The 16,136-nt window shown below is 45.7% G+C and overlaps 1 long non-coding RNA gene across 4 annotated transcripts in view; it reads left to right on the forward strand.

Moving 5' to 3' along the window:
* LOC129647151 (uncharacterized) overlaps window positions 1–15,488 on the forward strand; it is a 32,479-nt gene extending 16,991 nt beyond the window's left edge. For 3 of the 4 annotated variants that reach the window (XR_008712288.1, XR_008712287.1, XR_008712290.1), the window contains one exon: window positions 13,652–15,488. This is a non-coding gene — a long non-coding RNA (uncharacterized LOC129647151). The remainder of the gene's footprint in view (window positions 1–13,651) is intronic. The other variant, XR_008712289.1, reaches the window with a different exon arrangement.
* Window positions 15,489–16,136: the final 648 nt, after the last annotated feature.

Raw genomic sequence — 16,136 nt, forward strand, 5'->3', positions numbered from 1 at the left:
ATTTTCTACATTGCTGTTAATATTTGATCTTGATTCTAATTGTTTAGTGAATGTGAACAGATATTGCATTGTGACTTTAATCTGTATTTCCATCATTACAGAAAGGGAATATACCCAAGACAATTTTTAACTCAAACGTCAGCATCCTGCTTAGTGGCCATGGCTATTGCATTTCCCAAAGCTACTAACAGTTACCCTATATATTAAAAAAAATTAATCCCCAAAATCACTCATCAGAATTCATTAGGATAACACAAACAGTTCTACCATGTTAATAAATCCAAACCTATAAATGTATGAAGATTGTGGAAAAGACCTTATAAAACTGTCATGCTAGTGTATGTTCCTTGGCTCTTTGTCTCGTCACAACAAAGGTGTGGAGCGACAGACATTAAAGCCCCCTCGGCATGTCGCAGCTCTCGGGTCTTGGATAGACCGTGTTATAGCTCTCAGGTCTCAAAAGGACCATGTTATAGCTCTTAGACAAATTAGCGTTACAGCTCCATTTTATTTAGAAGATAGCAAGAAAATCCATCTTCAAGGTGTGAGGGCACGTCGATCCAAAGACACAAGAAGAAGGGTGGTGGGGGTGTGTTTGGGTGGCGAGGCGGGTGGGAGGGAGGGAGGGAGGGAGGGATAGCGAGATAGCTTTGGCTCCTCTATTATATGTTTATCTCTCCCTGGGCCTGTCCTATGTAAATTGGGCCAGCCAGGAATGTTTGTTTTACTTGAGGTCTGGGTCCTCGGACCTTCCTTTGTTCTATTTTCGCGGGCTTTTCCCTTCCTTGTCTTTTAGCCACCGCCATTTTGGACTCCTTTTCCCTATTCTACCTACCTAACAAAACTAACAATACAATGAATGTCATCAGTATTCTTATTTGGAATTGAAACATGGCAATGAAAGGAAAAGTCATTGTATTTTGACTGTAAGAACAATAATGATGAGCACTTGAAAATTCAAGATGTTAGTCATAATTGTTAACAGTGCATTTACTGATCTGCCGTCCCCATCAAATATCATAACGAAATTCTCTTGTTTGCTTTGTATTTGTTTACTTTTTCAAATAAAATCACAACAGATTTATTTCTAGCAATACGTTGTACATGAAGTGCAAGTCACATGTACTAATATGTAAATAGTCCATAGATTGTTTGTTACTCACATGGGAACGGAGGTTCCATGTTCGTTCTTTCTTTTACTCATGTAGCAAGAAGCCTGCCATGTGAACTTTACACGGTATTAGAATTATGAACGTTAGAATCAGCTTACTGTTTCTTTAATAGCCATAGCGTTTACATGTTACCTGTTGCAATGAGTCTAAATGTCCTTTTGAGGAGAAACAGGTTTGTCAAGCTTTATTTTAGCCATTCCTCCCATTGGCACTGAGTTATTAAAAAGAATCAGAGGAGGATTCTGGTCCTCATTTGATTCTTTGCCTTCCATTTTATCCTCCCATTTTTTTTAAATTGCAGTTTTAGCAGTTGATTACTAATCTTTCATGAAACAGAGTCTAGTAATCTAACAGGAATCTCATCCAGTTCTAGCAAAATCTCATTTCATCCAACCTACAAAGTTGAGGATCCCTGGGTTGCTTTGTTCTTATTAATAATCTTAATAATTCTAATAGTATTCTCATCTGACCCTCTAGGAGACCCAGAAAATTATACGCTGTCTAACTCCTTCAACACTCTACCTTCACACCAAACTGAAATAATGCTTGTAATTTGCACGTGCTGTTCTGTGGTCTGTTCACACTAAGTGGGTGTATTATCCCTAATGCTCCCAAATGTCATTTGGCAGTCGTCACAGTAGTCTGTATATCAGAACAATAAAGTACGACATTGAGGCCCCTCAGCTCATGTTTTTTGATTCCCAGTAGTGGACCTATTAACAGACGTGAATTGGAAGAGATTCCATTGATTCCATTGATAATGATATAATTGGAGAACTAGCTGCTGCTGCTGCGTCGCTTCAGTCGTGTCCGACTCTGTGCGACCCCATAGATGACAGCCCACCAGGCTCCCCCGTCCCTGGGATTCTCCAGGCAAGAACGCTGGAGTGGGGTGCCATTTCCTTCTCCAATGCATGAAAGGGAAAAGTCAAAGTGAAGTTGCTCAGTCGTGTCCGACCCCCAGCAACCCCATGGACTGCAGCCTACCAGGCTCCCCCGTCCATGGGACCCTCCAGGCAAGAGTACTGGAGTGGGGTGCCGCTGCCCTCTCCAGTTATAGCACTAATAAGCATTATTAAAAGTAACCTGCTAAAGTGTAAGAGTCTTTGTCAGAAATGGAGAGTAATATATCTCCTTAAGACTCAGGGAAGGTGCTCTAGCTCTCCCATCAGCACAGGAAGTTGAAATTCAACCTAAGCTATTTCCCAAACAATTTGCTTACAGGACATAAACACTTCATTAAGTGGCACACAAGCATTCAAAATTGATGCTGTAAAAGCAAACAGTACTATTTGCTTGGAGAATTATATGCCCTTCTACATATATAAGTACAGTACTATGGTTTATTATAGTACTAACCATGTACTATACATACCCTAACCATGGTAATTTTTATTTAAATATTCATTACATGATACATAAAATCATGAATTATCTTATGTGTATAAGCATGTATATCAGCCAGTGCCGGGGTCCAGCCCCGGCTGATCCAGGGTATTCGAAGGAGAGACGGCTAGGCGACCTATTCAAATGTTAATTAGAGATAATAAAGAGGAATAGAATGAGGATAGCTCAGTAGGAAAATTCAGTGGAGAAAAGAAGCTGAGTGGCTTGGTTTACGCAGAAAATCAATATAACCCGTGACACCAGGTTAGCTCTGACCACGGAGGCCGCAGGCGCCCTCTCGAATAGCGGAAGGTGCCCCACCTTAGACACCTTCTCGAGTGGGTCTTAGAAGCCCAGGCAAATAAATGGTCGCAGAGGACATCCACGCTCCAGATGGACACTCAGCTGGAAGTTAAAGGGAAGAATGACATGGGGAGACCAAGCGTTGGTGAGCAAGGCCCATAGCTTTATTTTCAACAGGGGCTTTTATACCCTAAGTTACACATAGAGGACAATAGGGGATGCAAAATCAGCAGTCTTTGATGCTTATCAAAAACCAGGGTTTCTTTCCTGAAAATTTATCGTATACAAATGGTTTGGGTGATTTACATCATCTTCTGGCCAGAGGCCTATTAACATTTTATGACTCTTGACAAGCACTTATCAACAAAGACTTATTTTCTCTAAGAGTAATTATTTTAAGGTTTGGCGCCATCTTCCGAAGATAAGATTACGTTCCTATAGGGTGGATGTGTAATGGGTTTACAAAGGAAAGAATTTACTACCTTAAGGGTCTAAAGTTACTAACACCAGGCCACTACTTATTTTTTCTACATACCAACTATATTAATTAATGCACATTCAAGGATACAATTCAGGGGATGTGAAAACTTGGCAACAAACATTGGCTCATCAATGAAATCTTTTGCTAGCTTTATTCTGACAGTTTCTAATTCTCTGAGAGGCTCTAAGCTATTTGAATATCTTAAGCTTCCCGTGCCTCTGGAGGCTGGGAGACTGTAAACAATCGTATGCATAGCTGTAGGTGTCCGGGTAAACTTGTCAGGCGAGTTAGAGAGCCATCTGAGGGGTTTGGATTTAAACACTCCTAATTGCCCAGGAACTTTATTAATTGGAGCTGTAACTCTTTGACAGAGAGAGTGAGATGGTGGTGGGGGACAGCCCCCAGTAAAGTCAGAGGTGAGAGCACAAAGCAATAAAGTAGGCAGACTCTGGTTTTTTGGGGGGTAGATGCTCGAGAATATCCGGGGGCACTCCCGAGGCTCGATCCCGCCTTTGTGTATGCCGAGCCCCCTTCCTCATGACCTTTGTCACGAGTGGAATGTCTCTCGCCGGCTCCCGGCATCTCCCCCTTTTTTATTTCTTAAAACAGCCAGATGTAGCTCAGTCGCGAGCCTCTGAATGCTCTGCCGAAGAATCCTGACAATACAAGGAAGAATGATTATGAGAAGCAGAATTAAGTTAGAGAAAGTATGGAAGAAATCATTTGCTGTTCCAGCGGCAGTAAAATCTAATCGGGAGTGCTCCATGGTTGCTATTTGATTGTGAAGTTTCCCTAAGTCTAGACCAATGTCAGAGCTGTTCCAGATACCTGAAATATGGTTTTTAATCTTTTCCCATTCAAAATCTGTCTCATTTACTTTCAGGGGTGTTACACATATCCACCGATAGTCAGCATGACAGGACAATGCCATTTTCACCTTTAAAGCCTGCAATTCAGTCCCAATATGTATTACTGCTTCCTCTAGGGCGTCTACCCTCATTTCTAACTTCTTGTCTATAGCTTCCTGTGTTGCCAATGTTAAAGAAACATTTTTGGACATAGAATCAACATATTGAGCAGTATGTACTTGTTGAGTCAATGATATTGCTGCCACAGTAACAGAAGTGATTGCACTTATCAAAGCTGCTATTCCCAAGATAAGTAAGCCCACAAACCGTCGGGTTCGCATTAAATCCTGCAGTTGTTGTAATACAGCCAAACCGTAATTATCATACCAATAAGAATGCACAGACACAGGTATCATGAGATAGGGTGGGCGTTTCAACACAACAAAAGAACAAACATTATATTGGGGGGTCAAACAAGATGAAAGCATACATTGTTCACAACACCACTACCACAAAGGAGCAAACATTATATTGAGGGTTTAAACAAGATGAGCCAGGAAGCAGCTGCAGGCGTCGGCCCGGGGGAGCAGTGTCCCCAGCATCAGGAGGCAGAACGCGAGCGGCAAGCTGTGGGCCTCGGCGCTTACGGCGGGCGGAGGGGCGGGGTTCGCAGCCTTGGGCTAGCTGCCGCGGCTTGGGCTCCCAGCGTTCCCCTCTCGCCGGCGGGAGCGCGCTGGTCTGGACTGCATTCCGCGGGCGCGCTTTCCTCTCTGGCCCTCACTCACCGCACAGACTTCTTTGCTCTAGGTCGCGGGGTGCAGCGAGAAGGGTACCGGGCGCTGCTGGCGGCGCGGAGGCGAGAGCTGGCTGGGGGAGGGGGAGCGAGCGAGTGCGCGCCGCGAACCTGGTCTTTGGGGAACGTGACATGACGAATTTGTCTGAGATCCAAATCGAAGAATCTGCATTCTGTAGAAATATACAAGCATACCCTCTCCCACAAGTTAGCAACACATCTGGCCTTTTTCACTCTCCAGTATGGAGGTCTTTTTACTTGACCAGGGGCCGAGTCGTAGCCTGTAATTCAGGCATCTAGTGTCTCATCATTGTAGTCTGCCCCTGTGTGTTTACGTTTAAGTGATTAATTACAATTTGGACATAACTATTTGTCTAGCTGTTTTTTTTAGATATGAAATTTATACCTTGAACCAGCTGCATTTTGATGGTGAATTTTGTGAGAATTTTTGGCTTTATCAATCTTTTTATTTAAGTTTAAAACAATTACTTTAGTCAATGCATCTGCCAAAGCATTTCCTTCATGTAAAGGGCCGGGCAAGCTGGAATGGGCTCTATGTCCCACAAAATATTTTTTATCTCTGTATTTAATCTTTCTGTAAATCAGATAACAAGGAGAAGATAGTAGTTTTATTTTTTGGAATATTAGCAGTTTCAATATGAGGAAACAACCCAACAATATATCAGGAGTCAGTCAAAAGATTAAAGGTGTGGTCTCCTAAATGTTGAAAGGCCTAAATAACTGCTTGTAACTCAGTCTTGACATTTTATTCCCTTGAATTAAAAGATCTTTTAAAGGCCTTGGAGCTGTAACTTCCTGCACCCAAAAGGCTAGATCACTAGATTCAAATGTTTTGTGGCTCTTAGCTTGAGAAGTCAAGTTTTTTCTTTTCTGATAATAAGGTAAAAGCAAAAGCTATGTTACTCTTTGACCTTTATTAATTTATACAGTTTTGGTAGGCAGTGAGATCAAGACTTTAATTTCTCAATATAATCAGACTCTACTACACCATGCACCACCGAAATTTCTTTTTTTTTTTTTTTTTTATTTGAAAAGAAAGCGAGCTACGCCCCAGGACAAATCTTCCAAAGTCCTCGGGTAGGGGGCCAGCCACTCCCGTTGGAATTGGAGTAAGCGGCACGTCAGGGGTTAATATTGTTGCTCAATCCTCTTGCCTTTTCTCCTAGCCTGGGTGAGACCCCCCCTGAGGGGGTTTTCTCCAAGGAGCACGCTCTGCATATCGTGTACTAAAAGCTCCTTTGTTTAAAAAACTTTTTATCTTCCTCAGGCTTAGGCAACTCTTTGAGAGGCTTTGGGGGCAAAGTGGGGAACTCCTGGGTCCTGGGAGGCACAAACGGAGGCGGTGGCAATCGCCTTAAATCAGAAAGTGGTGGATAAGTTTTTTTAAAGGTTTGCGCAGAGGGGGAGGGAGCTCGCCAGGGCGCTCAGCCGCAGCGTCCTGTAAGCCCTCTCCTTCCTCGGGAGGTAAAGCACTTTCTCCCTCTTTTTTTTTTTTTTTTTTTTCCAATAGCAGAAATTATGATCTGTGCAGAAAGTGGAGACTCACCACCATCCACCGCTATAGCCTCTCTCATAGGCTATTTAACAGCCTCATGACGGAGGTCCAGGACATGTCTAATCATAATACACAGAGCCAATAAACATTTGTCTATTCTTAGATGCAGAGAAACCCATATTTTCTTTTTTGAGAATATTTTTATTTATTTTGTACCCTCTTTACCCTATCTAAACTGCAGAGGGGACTAGAAAAGAAGCCTCAAGGTGAGGATCAAATTTATCCTCGGGACTAGAGAAAACCCCTTTCCGGGAAACTCTTAGCGGAGGCCCTTTACCCCCACATGGAGGAGGAGGCATGGGGGGATGGGAGCGTCCCGTATTTCTCTTCTCCTGTTTTGGAGATCTTTTAACTGTTTGGTGACTAAATCTTACAGACTGTCTGATAAGGGATGTTTCCCTCAAGCTCCTAGGAGCGGATGGTCTGACAGGGGAAGTTTCTCTTAGGCCTTTTGGGGCATCATTGTTTAAGAGATGCCGATCTCCATCAGAGTGATATTTAGCTATTATCTCGCCTAAATTCTCTTTTTCTTTTGGGGAAGGCTGATCTTGTTTCTCATCCCTAACTTTAAGTTGTTCCTGAGTAGTCATGGCTGCTAACATTTTTCTTAGTTGCCGATAGTCAGGTGGGTCTTCATTTTTCTCATTTTCCTGAGGTTTAACTACAGTTTCGACCTCATTTTCCTCTTTAAAGGTTACTTTTTTAGATTCAGGGGCAGGTTTAGCCACAGCATTTTCTTCACTATCCCCTTTAAGATGTACTTTTTCTGAATCGGGGGCAGGGTCTAAGACATCTCTAATGATGTTCCATAAGGAAAAAGCGTCATTAGGAACATTTTCTGAGCCATGTTCGGCATGGTAAGTTTTTAGCTGTTTTCCTACTTTTTCCCAGACATCTAAGTTAACAGAGCCTTCGTCTGGGAACCAGGGACAGTGCTCTTGTACAAATGAAAAAAATGATTGAATGGCAGATTTTTTAACTTTGATTCCTCTTTTATTTAATAACTGTAAGATTACTCCTATAAAGAGCTGTCTTTCATTTGATTCAGTGTTACCCATGTCAGAAAATTAAGTATAGTAAAAGATTTTGCTTTTAGCTATCAAAAGATCAGGCTTTTCTTTGGCCTTTTAACTTCAGAAACTGTTTTCTCTCTCTAAGTCTAACACTTTAACACTTTCGACACTTCCCACTCCTCTCGCCCTGTCTATCCTACAGGGGGGTCCGCGGCACCCTTGAGTGGGGTCCTAGCCGTCCCGAACACTGGAAGAACAATAGGGCTGATGACCCAGATTGTCCCGGGGGAGAAACAGAAGGCTGATGACCCAAACTGTTCCGAGGGGGGAGCAGTAGAGCTGATGACCCAAACTGCTCCGTGGGGGAACAAGAGAGCTGATGACCCAGTTGTTCCGAGAACGGGGGAGCAAAAGGGCTGATGACCCTAATTGCTTTGGGGAGCTTACCTTCGAAAAACCTGTTTCGGGCGCCACCTGCCGGGGTCCAGCCCCGGCTGATCCAGGGTATTCGAAGGAGAGACGGCTAGGCGACCTATTCAAATGTTAATTAGAGATAATAAAGAGGAATAGAATGAGGATAGCTCAGTAGGAAAATTCAGTGGAGAAAAGAAGCTGAGTGGCTTGGTTTACGCAGAAAATCAATATAACCCGTGACACCAGGTTAGCTCTGACCACGGAGGCCGCAGGCGCCCTCTCGAATAGCGGAAGGTGCCCCACCTTAGACACCTTCTCGAGTGGGTCTTAGAAGCCCAGGCAAATAAATGGTCGCAGAGGACATCCACGCTCCAGATGGACACTCAGCTGGAAGTTAAAGGGAAGAATGACATGGGGAGACCAAGCGTTGGTGAGCAAGGCCCATAGCTTTATTTTCAACAGGGGCTTTTATACCCTAAGTTACACATAGAGGACAATAGGGGATGCAAAATCAGCAGTCTTTGATGCTTATCAAAAACCAGGGTTTCTTTCCTGAAAATTTATCGTATACAAATGGTTTGGGTGATTTACATCATCTTCTGGCCAGAGGCCTATTAACATTTTATGACTCTTGACAAGCACTTATCAACAAAAACTTATTTTCTCTAAGAGTAATTATTTTAAGGTTTGGCGCCATCTTCCGAAGATAAGATTACGTTCCTATAGGGTGGATGTGTAATGGGTTTACAAAGGAAAGAATTTACTACCTTAAGGGTCTAAAGTTACTAACACCAGGCCACTACTTATTTTTTCTACATACCAACTATATTAATTAATGCACATTCAAGGATACAATTCAGGGGATGTGAAAACTTGGCAACAAACGTTGGCTCATCAATGAAATCTTTTGCTAGCTTTATTCTGACAGTTTCTAATTCTCTGAGAGGCTCTAAGCTATTTGAATATCTTAAGCTTCCTGTGCCTCTGGAGGCTGGGAGACTGTAAACAATCGTATGCATAGCTGTAGGTGTCCGGGTAAACTTGTCAGGTGAGTTAGAGAGCCATCTGAGGGGTTTGGATTTAAACACTCCTAATTGCCCAGGAACTTTATTAATTGGAGCTGTAAGTTAACTCTTTGACAGAGAGAGTGAGATGGTGGTGGGGGACAGCCCCCAGTAAAGTCAGAGGTGAGAGCACAAAGCAATAAAGTAGGCAGACTCTGGTTTTTTGGGGGGTAGATGCTCGAGAATATCCGGGGGCACTCCCGAGGCTCGATCCCGCCTTTGCGTATGCCGAGCCTCCTTCCTCATGACCTTTGTCACGAGTGGAATGTCTCTCGCCGGCTCCCGGCAAGCCAGTTGATATTACAGAACACATTAAACAGTTCAATCCACTTTAGATTCCAGTTGGTATTCATTTTTACAGGGGTCATTGAAGTCATTAATGGTATATGATAGCTATGTGTATTTATCATATATAACGTGTTAAATCAAATCATCTGTGGTCAACATGCTTATCATTGCTGATAATCAGAGCTTAATTATGAAGATGTGAGAAGTCCACATCCATTTGCCCTAAAATATGCCTCTTAATTTCTGGCCCACGCTCCATGTGGATTTCTATAAATGAACTGTATGTGATATCTGATCCTTACTTCAGGGCCATCTCACGTAAAATCATCTACTTTCCCCCTTAAATAAGACATCACGATGAGCTTAGGCCTAACCCACCATGCTCACAAGTAAGTGGTTTCATGCATTTGCTATTTTTTAATTTTGGGGAGATTTAGGAGTTGGCTCTGGATACTTTGGCCACCTGATGCAAAGAACCGACTCGTTTGAAAACACCCTGATGCTGGGAAAGGTTGAAGGTGGGAAGAGAAGGGGATGACAGAAGGAGATGGTTGGATGGCATCACCAATTCAATGGACATGAGTTTGAGTAAACTCCAGGAGTTGGTGATGGACAGGGAGGCCTGGCGGGCTGCAGGCCACGGGGTCGCAAAGAGTCGGACATGACTGAGTGACTGAACTGAACTGAACTATGGATGTCAGCATCCTTAACAGAGTCAAGCAACTTCAGCGGAAATTGAATATTGTATACAAACATCACGAACCATTGTATGTTATTGGTTGAATGGTCACAGGACAGAGAGCGATGACGTTCATAGGTACACATGCCCATTCCAGATAAGTAGTCTGTTTAATCAAACCCTCGGGAAGGAAAGAGAGAGAGTGCTAAGTCATGTCCCACTCTTGCGACCCTATGGACTGTAGCCTGCCAGGCTCCTCTGTCCATGGGATTCTCCAGGTAGGAATACTGGAGTGGGTTGCCATTTTCTTCTCCAGGGATCTTTCCGACCCAGAAATTGAACGCAGGTCTCCAGCATTGCAAGCAGATTCTTGCACATTTCAGATAAATAGTCTGTTTATGTGTTTCCATGCATGGACAACCACATACACACAGTGGACTATTCCTGAGCCGTAAAGCAGGATGAAGTAATGCCTCGTGCAGCCACATGGAGATGGACCTAGAGATGATCATGCTAAGTGAAGTCAGAGAATGACATGTGTCACATGGTATCAGTTGTATGTGGAATGAACGTTAAAAACATGATACTAGTGAACTTATTTATGAAACAGAGGTAGACTCACAAAAATAGGAAACAAATGTGTGGTCACCAAAGGGAAAAGGTAGGGATTAATTAGGAGTTTGGGATTCGTAACAGATACACACTACTCCACGTGAAAGAAACCACCAGGACCCACCGCTTAGTGTGGTGGTGGCAGTTTAGTCGTGAAGTTGTGTCCGACTCTTGTGACCCCATGGACTGTAGCCTGCCAGGCTCCTCATTTCATGGGATTCTCCAGGCAAGAATACCGAAGTGGGTTGCTATTTCCTTCTCTAGGGAATCTTCCCAACCCAGGAATCCAACCCAGGTCTCCTGCATTGCAGGCAGATTCTTTACCGACTGAGCTACGAGGGAAGCCCACTGTGTAGTATGGGAAACTATATTAATACCTTGTGATGATGTATAATGGAACAGAGTCCCAAAAGGAATATCTGAGAAAGACATGAAAAAACAACCATTGTGCAGCACTAATAGCTGTTGTAATGCTGCGCAGCAGGGCTTACACAGGCCGCTGCAGTGTGCACATCAGTAAGTATATCGTCACCCTGCAGTTACATATGGCTCCTTATTCTCCACAAATGGTCCAGCATTTATTTGTAGACTTTTTAATCATGGCTATTCTGACAGCTGTGAGGTGGTTTCGCTAAAATTTATATTTTATTTTCTTCCAAGTAAATGCCAAAACTATGGACTGTCTGTCTCTATGAGCCTTACGTATTTAAGTATTTGATTAGTATATTTAAAAAGCTAGGTCGTAGTTCTAATAACTTGGGTTAGAAAAATAAGGGCAATATTTTAGTTTTTTTTTTAAAGAACTCCCTATGCTGCTTTGCATATTTCCTGTGCGTATTTGCATACCGACAAGGAGGAATGCTATGCTGTGCTAAGTCACTTCAGTCGTGTCCGACTCTGTGCGACCCCATAGATGGCAGCCCACCAGGCTCCCCTGTCCCTGGGATTCTCCAGGCAAGAACACTGGAGCGGGTTGCCATTTCCTTCTCCAATGCATGAAAGCGAAAAGTGAAAGTGAAGTTGCTCAGTCATGTCCGACTCTTAGCGACCTCATGGACTGCAGCCTACCAGGCTCCTCCGTCCATGGGATTTTCCAAGCAAGAGTACTGGAGTGGGGTGCTATTGCCTTGAGGGTTTATTTTCTCTAAGCCCTCTGTGGGACTTCGTCTCAGTACATCTTAGTGTTTCTGAGCAGTATAAGGTGATTCCCCATGGTGGGTGTGATTGGCCTCGTTTTAGGAGGTAGTCACGTGGAATGTGTTTCCACGTGCTCTTGGCCTTTGGACAGTGTGAGTACAACGTGCCTCTTGAAATGGAGCCCTGCTTTGAATTCTTTTTTTGATGATTTTCCTAGGGACATTACTTGAAGGGCAGGTGTCATTTACAGCCTCTCAGGCCTTTTGAATAAAATTAGGCTTCCCTGGTGGCTTAGTTGGTAAAGAATCTGCCTGCTATGCAGGAGACGTGGCTTCGATCCCTGGGTTGGGAAGTTACCATGGAGAAGGAAATGGCAACCCACTCCAGTATTCTTGCCTGGGAAACCCCATGGACAGAAGAGCCTGGTGGGCTACAGTCCATGGGGTCACAAAGAGTTGGACACACAGGCCTTTTGAATAGTAAAACTCCTTGAGAACTGGTTTTAAAGTGGTTCTACTCGATGTAGCCACAAGGTGGCAGCAGTTCCTCATGCTCAACTCTGGTTCCAGGGCCAAGCAGAGCCTCAGGGAAAATCCTATATGTGGATTGTCAATCAGAGTGAAATACTTTGGCCACCTGATGTGAAGAACTGACTCATTGGAAAAGGCCCTGATGCTGGGAAAGCTTGAAGGCAGCAGGAGAAGGGGATGACAGAGGATGAGATGGTTGGATGGCATCACCGACTCGATGGCCATGAGTTTGAGCAGGCTCCGGAGTTGGTGATGGACAGGGAGGCCAGGTGTGCTGCAGTCCATGGGGTCGCAAAGAGTCAGGCACAATAGCAACTGAACCAAACTGAACTGGGCCAGGAGAAACACCAAACACCGAAAGGTTTGGTGTTCCCCCTTACGCTTGATCCACAGGACACGTCCTAACTCCTCTTCCCTGGGTTGGCAAGATCCCCTGGAGAAGGAAACGGGAAACCCCATTGACAGAGTAGCCTGTCGGACCGCAGTCCATGGGGTCACAAAGGGTGAACAAGCCAGAGCACACACGCATTACGGGAAACACAAACCTGGTTCGGCAACACACGTAGTCAGATCACTAAAAGTCGCAACGTCTGTGAATTCCTAATACCCAGCCCAGTGCGTGACAAATGCAGAGAAAATGCTCCTATTTCTCACGCAAGCTGGGAGCTCAGTGGAAGGTTTTGCTGCCCACACTGAGAGGCAGTCCAGACGCTCACCTTGGTGTGTAAATGCATAAAGCCCAGGTGAGTCCATGGTAAATGTTATATTGTTGAGGTATTAACTTTTATTATTTACTTTGTGGTTCTAGTAACTATTTGCTCCAGGAAAAACATAAACAATTCTGAATAATTGAACATTAGGTTTCTGATCAGCTATATCTTCTAAAATTCAGTTTCTCTGATGGCTCCATGTGGCTTCTGAAGGGAGAAAATTGTGAGCACACGAAGAACCACTCCGACTCTCATCCTAGTGAACAGGCGAAGCCAGTGAGAGTGTAAAGGAGAAAACAGAGTGTAAAGGAGAAAACAGACCACTGCAGGTCCTGGAGATGGGCCGGTCCTCCTCCCGCCCCCAGCAGCATGTTAAAGGGCACAATTCAAGGCTGAGGTTAAGGGTTCCATCTCCCGTCTGTCTCCTTGGAAGCAGGAAATCAGTCTCTCCTGTGAAAGGTACACTCTGGGAGCTGAGGCCCGAGGGTGGAGGGCTGCAGGCCCAAACATCAAAGTGATTAACCAAGTTAATGCAATGATTTCAGCACTTGAGTTGGATATTTCGAGTATGCCATCTGTCGCCTGTGTGGTATAAGGTTGATTGTTCTGTTAATGTCTCTGTTTGATCACGGTCAACTTAAACAGGTCTACCCGAACATGGAGCATCGTCCAGCGAGAAATCTCCAGCATAAAACTTCACAAACTACTTTGGACACATTGACACAGTGTGGGCTCCGGGGACGCCTGGACTCCAAAAACTGGAAGAAGCAGGAAGGAGCCTGGGCTGGAGCCTCTGGAGGGAGCGCGGCGCTGCGACACCCTGACCTCAGACGTCTGGTCTCCAGGACTGAGGGAGGGCAGGCTTCTGTTCAGAGCGTCCGTGTGGTCGTTTGTCACCACCGCCCCAGGAAGCTCATGCAGCTGGTGGGCAGCTCCCTGTCCTGATCTAAAGCCTCCCTCCCATTAGGGGCAGCCCCCTGCACCTATGCTGTCTGCACCAACCATGAGGCTCATGCTGAGCGCTGGCTCTCCTGCTCGGCACTGGCGCTTTGGAGGGTGTGGGCAGACACCACCACGTGACCAGCCCCCAGCCGGGCGCCAAGTCTCTAGTGCGCTTCCCTGAGGGGACGGGGTGGGGGTGACTGTCAGGGTTCCGCCCTCCATCGCTGGGGGAAGAGACACCCAGACACCCTCGAGGGCCGAGGGGTGGGAAGGTGGTGAGTGACTGGCTCAGGGCCCCTGCCCCGGGCAGTCCCACTGCGCCCTGAGGCGCACCTCAGCTGTGAGCACCCAGCCTGTGCTGAGCCTGGAGCCTTGCGGCAGGTCCCGAGGTGAGGCGGCCCCTCAGACCCCGCCCTTTCCTCCAGGTCTAGTAGGGGGACACCCCTTCTTGCCACTGCAGAAGTGGTTCTGGAGCTGATCTGTGAGTGGTTCTGGGGTTTGCAGGTGGAGCCCGTTGCTGTGCCCCTCCTCCCCACGCGAGCCTCTAGAACAAGCTGTCTGCGCTGCGACCTGAAGCCCCCCGCCCAGCAGTGTTCTCAGGAAAGGGTCAGGGGTACTGTAGCAGCATCTGAAACCTCCTTTAATAGGGGTATCTTTGTTCCCAACCCTTTAACCTTGTTCACACCTTTAGCACGATGTAACAAAAGTCTTTAGGGTAAATGGTCTAGAGAGAAGAGAGGAAGCTACGAGCAAAACCAGATGGAACCAGCTGGGACCACAATGGCGGTGAATCTGACCTCCAGCAGACCCCGAGTCTCACTGTGTGGTGATTTTAGTGTATTATTGATGTAGGGGATAGATGGGCTCCAGATTAGATATTTATAACTGGCCTCCTGTTTGCATTTCATGGGACATGAAGCAGTGGGCTTCAGGCTGGATGCTTACAACTGTTAGCATTTCTGAGAGAAGGGAGAGGTGGGCTTCAGTCTAGGTATTTACGGTCAGCCTCCTGTTTGCCCTCTGAAGTGGAAGTAACAACAGAGAGTAATAGCCAGTGTTCTCTCTTATAAACACCGTAAGGCGATAGTCACGGCAAGGACGAAGAGAGGGCAGAAGCCGGCGTGAGTGACGATTCAGGGATCTCTACGCCCAGACTTCTGGGACACGGGAGACACGGCGCATGCACAGAAAGGCTTCTTGGGTCAGAACTCAAGAGAGAATGCCAGGCCATAGATTCTTGCTCCTCCCAGAAGCCCTCACTTCGAGATCCATCCTGCCTGAGGGGTGAGTGTGCACCCAGGGGAGGGGCCCAGGGTCGGTCAGGCGTGGGATAAGAAACCAGGTAATTGGCCTGAGGGAAGACAAAGACCCGGAAGAACTGCCTTAAATGACTGGTATAAATGACTGCCTCTTTGCTGCCCTAAATGACTGGTATCCCCCTCGCTGGGGGACACCCACACCTTCCCCCTGCCTTGCTTAACAAACCATTTCTCTGCGTGCTCTCCTACTTGTTATGCTGTGTCCCTAATAATAAATTTTATACCTGCATTTACAGTTTCTGCCTCCATGGTAAAAACATTTTTCTCTGGGGGCAAAGATCTGGGGAAAAATAACTTCTGGCCTCTAGCCCTTGCTGGTGTGGTGGCTAGAATTCCTGGTTTGCATCCAGGCTTCCCAAGCTCCATTCCTGGGCAGGGAATTAAGATCTCACTTCAGGTCACTGCTCGCTGCTAACTTGATCATTATATTAAGTGATACACCAACCATTGGCCACGACCGAACATGAAGAACCAAAAAAAGGTAAAAAGGAGGTGGCACCCCACTAACTCAGAAAGCCCTGCCCTTCCCATAAGCATACCTGTCCCCCCAGCATTAGCCTCACTCCTTCTCCCTTTGTCTTTACTTTTGAAATGAAACCACTCTCTCCAGGTGGGTGAGAAGTTGAGCTGTGAACTTGGTTCCCACTTCTCCATTCTTTGGCCTCTGAACAAAGCCTGTGCTATGTTGGCTTTGGTTTCATAATCGCCCACTTGAGCCCGAATGGAAGAAGTAAACCTTCCCTGTTGAGGCAGAGCCCCAGCCAGGCTAGGACCCGAGCAGGGTCCATGGACTGACTTGGTGACAGTCTGTAGGGTACGGTGGTCTGCCTGGGGGGCGGGGAGGGCGGACCTACAGCCGCAGTACCGGC

Source organism: Bubalus kerabau, chromosome 3 (genome assembly GCF_029407905.1).
Source record: "Bubalus kerabau isolate K-KA32 ecotype Philippines breed swamp buffalo chromosome 3, PCC_UOA_SB_1v2, whole genome shotgun sequence".
Lineage (NCBI taxonomy): Eukaryota > Metazoa > Chordata > Mammalia > Artiodactyla > Bovidae > Bubalus > Bubalus kerabau.